Source organism: Paramisgurnus dabryanus, chromosome 14 (assembly GCF_030506205.2).
Source record: "Paramisgurnus dabryanus chromosome 14, PD_genome_1.1, whole genome shotgun sequence".
Classification (NCBI taxonomy): domain Eukaryota; kingdom Metazoa; phylum Chordata; class Actinopteri; order Cypriniformes; family Cobitidae; genus Paramisgurnus; species Paramisgurnus dabryanus.
Window position 1 is genome coordinate 10,318,205 of NC_133350.1, and position 7,003 is coordinate 10,325,207.

At 34.8% G+C, this 7,003-nt stretch overlaps 1 long non-coding RNA gene across 1 annotated transcript; it reads right to left on the bottom strand.

Annotated features, from left to right (window-relative positions):
- Nucleotides 1-909: 909 nt before the first annotated feature.
- On the bottom strand, nt 910-4,966 carry LOC135719391 (uncharacterized). The gene is made up of 5 exons (XR_012335007.1): nt 4,668-4,966; nt 1,960-2,016; nt 1,754-1,816; nt 1,444-1,505; nt 910-1,284 (listed from the first exon to the last, which is right to left on the bottom strand). It is a non-coding gene; the product is annotated as an uncharacterized lncRNA (long non-coding RNA).
- Nucleotides 4,967-7,003: the final 2,037 nt, after the last annotated feature.

Genomic DNA, 7,003 nt, shown 5'->3' on the forward strand with positions numbered 1-7,003 from the left:
ATAAACGTAAATTTTGATCTAATTTAAGTCTGTAAATTTTGGATTGCTTTTCGTTGTATCGATGTTGCGCTATTGCGTGATGGCCATGCTTGCGCATGCAATTTAGCCGAACGGGCTAGGTGCTCTGCGTCTCATATTTAGGGGTTCATCAAACTAAACATTAAAAAACGGATGTTTTTCGACGGGTATAAGTTTTTAAAATGTATTTAAAACAGACTTGTTATCTTGTCAAAAGTTAAACTACAAAACAGTTTCTTTAAATTTCGGTGCTGAAACGGAAAATATCTGCACCAAACCTATATTTATGCCTGACACGACTGGCTTTCTTGTGATTTAATATTATGATTATGGTCGGTGTTCACTTTCAAATGATAGCAAAGAGATTCCTGAAATAAATAATATCATCAGGTCTTTCTGTATCTAAAGTGCACTGTTAACGATTTCCCTGTATTTTTACAGTACGGTACTGGCAGCACGGTTGCCAGTAAGTTACTGTATTTTGGTTTTACAGTACTGTACTGTAATAACATTTTACAGTACACAAACTAGTACTGTATAGTTACAAAGCAGTACTGTACTGTAATTTTACAATATTTTATTACAGTAGTCTATTTTTACAGTAATTTACTGTAATGTCTATACTGACCCATAAATACTATTTATTACTTATTACAGTTAATACAATAATATTATATATAATAGCTAGATATTTAGGTTTAAATCTATAGTTATTAATATAGTAAAAATGCTACATTAAAACATAATGAATTAAAAAGCAATCCAAATCAAAATTTTATTTAAAAAAACATTTAATTGAAACAAAACACATTTAAAACAAGATTTTAAACAATAATAAACATATAAACAAGTTAAATAAAATAAAATCAACAAGTATAAACAAGTTTGGAGACCCCTGCTGTAACATATTTAACTCTGGCAAATAGAACACTGGTCAATAGTTTGAAGTTTTCAGTTTAAAGTCCATCATCGACTAAAAGGTAACATTTCACTGTGGTAAAAAGAACACTGGCCCATAGTTTTAAATATTCTACTTGAATTTCATTGAACACTAAAAATAAATTAAAAATTAAACTGTGGCAGACAGACCACAGTGGCCTTTACTTTGAAGTCGTCCATTCGAACTCAATCAGGGACTGCATTAAGCTGTTCACATGGGGGTTAATGGCCACAGCTTTTCTCTGCACCAAGTTCCTTGTCTTTTTGCTTGCTCCTTGTCTGGATGTGCACTTTTTCCCATCTTTGGAATTAATTCTATCCAGAAACCTGTTAGAAATATCATAAACATTAAGTCAACAAATATAAGATAGAAAAAGATTCTTAAAAAACTAAACTCAGCCTTGAATTTACTCCTATTCTGAAACCTTTTGCTCTTATTCTACTGTTCCACACCTAATTACATTAAAATACAGAAGATTCACTTACCGCTGAACAAACTCTTTTCTCAATGGACAGCATCCACATGGATCATGTCATGATTGAATGTCCTGAACAGAAAGTACAATTGTTACTGATTTGGACACAACTTTTTATTCTGAAAACAAAATCTTTCTAATAAAATCTAATTTCTTAAAAACCAAAGTCTGAATATTTCTGTTTGTATATTTCTACATGGCAAACTAAGACAATTGTGTACATGTTGTGTATGGTCGTGTTACAGTGTTGTGTGTGGGAATTGTGAATGAGTGTATACATGGGTATTTAAAGAAGCTGTAGTGGTAAAGTACAAACTTACCGAACATAATGTGCTTGGGTGTGTCTGGTGTCACCCGTTGTGCCTCCACATCTGCCTTAACTCCTGATAAAGTGCAAGGACACTCAGGTAAACTACAAATAAAAAGTGATTAGCCACATTCTTGTGTACTTTTACATGTGACGTGAAAGCATTTAATATTGCAGTCAAAAAAATACATGACTTGTAACTGTACATCATGTACTTGCCTGGTTCCTTTAAAGATGATCCATCTTACCCAATCCGACTTACAAGCAATGGTAAGACTGTAAAAAATACAAATGTTACAAAATCTGTTAGCCATAGAATAGGGGTGGCACGGTCCATGAAAAAAATCCGAACCGTTCGGTTCGCTTGTCTCGGTTCGGAGCGCGTGTGTACCGCACGGTTCAACGGTTCATGGCATGCGCAATGTAGTCTCATGCCCTGTATGTGACCTCAGATAGCGTGTTTCCCTTTCGCGCGAAAGAAGAGGTGACTGGTTTGGAGTATAAGTACTGCAGGTTATGTTACGTGTAGAAATGGCAAGTGGGAGAGAAAAGGAAGTCTGCCCGCAGTTGGAGGATGCGCCAGCGTCGTATAAGTTTGGTGTGTGGAAACATATTTTTATTTCATGTTACTAATGATGACAGCGGAAATAAAACAATAGATTGAACTGCAGTCTATGGGTTGAATGTGCTCGAACTTCGAGCACATTCAACCCATATAGACTGCAGTTCAATCTATTGTTTAACAGCCACAGGAGATCGCCTTCTCTCCGACCATTTATCTAATATGAGGTACTGAAAGTTTTACGTCTTTTCGTATTCAGCGCTATTTTTAGCCTTTCATTGATAAAATTAAAGCGGCTGATTTCCGCGTAGTTTCATTTTGCTAGCGTGTGAAAGTTGCGCGATCTTATTTCAGAAATGTCCTCTCAAAGTTATCACGACAGAAGTGGACAAAAGAGACTTAAAGAGATTTAAATATTACAGGTGCAAAGGTTATGTTTCTCTCTCGTCCACATAAACTCTCAGTATTAAAGCAGCCTCTCAGTGATAAACCTAAGAGCTACACTGAAGTTGGCATTTTAATAAATGCAAGTTATCTTTGTGTGCTAAAAATGCACATAAAGTTTATGTAGATGGCAATACACATTCTCTTTTTTGCCAAATAAATGAAAAGCATGTTGAAATCATCAATGTCTTCCCTCTTGCTCTATCAAAATCTCATCGGGCTTTCCTCAGAGATGGTCCCAATAATGTGCTTAAAGTTAAATTCAGTTTGTGCATGTTTACATGATATAACTTTTTTTTTTTTTAATACTGTATCCTAAATTATGGATAATTAATACATTAATAAGATAATACATTTCTAGAGTCTTAAAAATGTAAAGAAAAAATAACAACAAGAACCGTACTGAACCGTGAACCGTGACCATAGAACCGTGATACGAACCGAACCGAGGGTTTTGTGGACCGTGCCACCCCTACCATAGAAATAAGTAGACATTGTGAAGGAAATGGTAAAAAAAATTTAGTAACACTTTACTACAATAGTTTATTCCTTAACATTTGGTAATGCCTTAGCTAATATGAACTAACAATGAACAATATATTTTACAACATTAATAATATTTGATAATGTTCATTGTGCAGAGACAAAGTGATTGATTTAAAAATGTATTAAGTGTTTAAATCTAATATCATGCTATGCTAACAAATAAAACCTTTCTGTAAGTGTTTAGTCAGTTGTAAAACAAATATATATATATTAGTTGTTATATTGTATATTATATATAAATATCTAAATAAGTCTTTTTTTATTATTATTTTATAACATCTTGTCTACAGAAAATCTCTGAAAATGTCTCGTTTAGTGCAGAAAATAGCGATTTATAGTGATAAGGTAAAAAGACTGTCCCTTTAATGTTTTACCCGGACCGGCTGCGGTGTAACACTATTTCACGCAAAGTTTTTTAACTAAGTTAGTAGCTAGCTGCTCACTTTAAAGATAAACATGATCGCCTAAATCTGAGCAATCCTGGTGATGCCAGTTTCCTACACGATGTTATTATGGACTATTTTACATCCAGAGATGAAGGATCAGATGACAGAGACGAGAAGACAAAGGTACGTAAATGCGGAGCCCATTCTCTTTTCGTGCATTGATTTGATGTGTTTTGGAAACTTATATATACTGCATGTAATGCATCTGAAGTTGTGGAAACAATATGCCATAAAATGTATTGGACAACTTACTGGACGTGTAAAACGCTTTAGAGAAGATATTCTCTGCTTTTGCTGATATAATAACAACAACAATAAGCGCGGCAATCCCTTTCGTTCATCTGATATTAAGATGAGTCCAGATCTGAATGATATTTGGTCGAAGTTAAAGCTGCGATGAGTTCGATGCATGTATCCAGTTAAATATGAGGTTTCTTGTTTTCACTTCTGTTGAGGAGTTCGGTACTACAGTATGCCGGCGTGTCAAGTCCTGTCTGTTTACAACCACGAGTCAGCCTTACCAAACAGTCGAACTTAATACTTTTCTCTGACGCTAACTGAATGGATGAAACGCTGAGATAAACGCCTATTATGCTGGGACCGCAAGATCGCGCTGGCGGGTGGTCTGTGTCCATTTCGTTAAAAATAGTTTCATTGTCACCACACTTTCAACACAATATAAACTCACCAAAACCCTCATAATTTAGTTAAAACAACCCTATATTCATTAATTAAGATGTGTAAAGCGTGTTAAAGCAGTGGTAGACATCTGTGTGTAACGTTGGCTTACTTTCTGAGGGAGATTGAAACTTTGTTGGCGACCGTTTTTCTCTCTCATTGCACGTTTAAAACAATATTGTGACAAACTATTGACAACATTCTTAAACTAAAAATTAAGTTTTCATGAAACAGAAATATTTCAAACTTACCGAACTGCCAGAAATCAATCGTCCTCCTTCAGCTGCAGCCAGGAGTTGTGCTCTCTCTCCCTCTGTGTGATTTGACTCTGGCGCACTTTCTCTGATTATTGCAAGTACACCTGGCACATTACAGCAATGGCTACAGCAAGGTTACATCAAGACCAAAATATACTGTAAAATTTTCCCGCTCAAACAAATTTACCCAGAATGCATTATGAACTGCAGTACTGTACTGTAATGTACACATACAGTATAGTACTGTGGATTTTTACAGTAATGTACTGCTAAATCTACAGCGACATCTAACAGTGTGAATAAAGAGATGATCAAAGTCAAAGCAAGGAAGCAGGTATTTCTATGCTAAATAATAAGGCGAAGTGTCTATAAAATCATTAATTTCAGTGTTTTTCTTGTTATAAATTAACGTTTAATGAATTGTATAAAATGCTTAGTTTTTATCATTTACAGTAACAATCACAAATTATTTGTCATTTCTCATTTGTCGTTTTTTTTTGTCATGACTGCTTTGACGCGCTATCTCCAAATTAAACAAAAACACTGAATTGTAGCCGGAGTTTCCAAGGCAGGATTCCCTTTGTTATTTTTTTAGGTGTAGTTATCAAAATGTTTTTTTTGTGATGTTCTGTAGATCGTGGCTTTAAAATGTTATGAGGAATATTGAAACAAATGTTACCTTACATTTTACATAAAAAAAGTACATATATATATATATATATAAATGCATCGTCAGTTTTGAATTCGTTCATCACTTGAAAGACAGTTTTGGTCACCTTACCAGAAAGTTGTTTCTGTGTGCTGCTTGTGAAAGAAATTAAAGTTGCCAATTTGTACCTGGTCTGGCCCCCTCCCAACCCACGCACACAACCATATGATTTTACTATCGGTCGACTACTACAATTCTGATTCGAATATGTAAATCCTTAGTCGAGGACACCCCTAGAATATTGTAATTGTGCTGGCTTCGTTAGGAAAATAACTTTAATATTGCTAAAAGAGCTCCGCTGTTGACTACACCGTTGTTGACATCCATGTTTAACGTTAGCTTACAAGTGACGTCCATGACCGTTGAGTACGCTTATGCGCATGCGGGTCACTTCTGGGTCATTTCACGTTCACACAGGAGATCACAAAAGATCGCATTTAATTGGAAATGTGAACGGCCTTGCAAAAAAATCAATTAAAAAAAAAAAAATCGGAATTGAGCATTAAGCCCTGCAGTATGAACGTAGCCTATGTCTGACACTGATTAATGACTGTTTTATTACTAAATAATTTATTATTAGACACAAAAATGTGGGTAATAATATGGTGGTCGGCGGTGGCGTGCTCTGTGATTGTACTCACAGGACTCATATGTCTGTGCACATTTGCATGTAAGTAAAGTTTATAGGCTACCTTTATTTAGTTTTAATTAGTATATAAACTGAGCTTCGTACTATTTAATAAATGTAACACTTTTGAGCTAAACTGAAAACTGAAGCATAAGTTTTTTGTTTTTTAGACAAAAAAAATATCTAAACGGTAAATCTTTTCTTTATGTAGAAAGGTAGACCTGGTAGCCACAAATGCCTTATTTATGAATTTGGAATAAGCACCACTTCTTGTTTGTAATGAAACCATTGCATTGATGTTATTTTCCCATAAAGCAGCCACAGTCAAACCAACAAAGCAAACCAGAGACTTACTCGCTTCAACTTTCCAGCCTTCAGGTAACAGAATGCATTCACAGAATGCAGTTACATTTCTTTTGAAACAATTTGATGCATGCAGGCCTCTGACTTAGACTTTAAGTGAAATCTTTAAAGCAATATACTGTAACGGTTTTAAACGTTTGTGCATTGCATTACATTTTGGTTAATACATGACACAAGAATGGACATACTTTGTCTTTACAGAATAAAACTATAAAGTAACAGCCTCATGCAAAGCAATCTGGGAAACAGATTCAGCTTTTTTTCAGACTAATGCTTTGCATGAGGCTGTATTTTTAAAGTTTTTCTTTAAAGATAAAAACTTGTTAATTTAATTTTGAACAAACTGTTGCCAGTAAATAACACAAATTTAAATCAGTAAGTTACTGGCAAACAGCTGCCAGTTATACAGAAATGTTTAACAGTGTGGCACTGTTATAAAAGTCACCTTACTTTGTGTTCTATTCGTTGCTTCCTGTTTCTTTATGGTTAAATTTAAAGTGGTTGTGGTGTGTGTATCAGTTCTGTTATAGTCACTCATGAACACAGACATGATGCTGCTCGTCCTCTCAATCTTTACACTGTTACTACAGGTTCATACACAGCGTAAGTAAAACTTTCATTTCTGTTCAA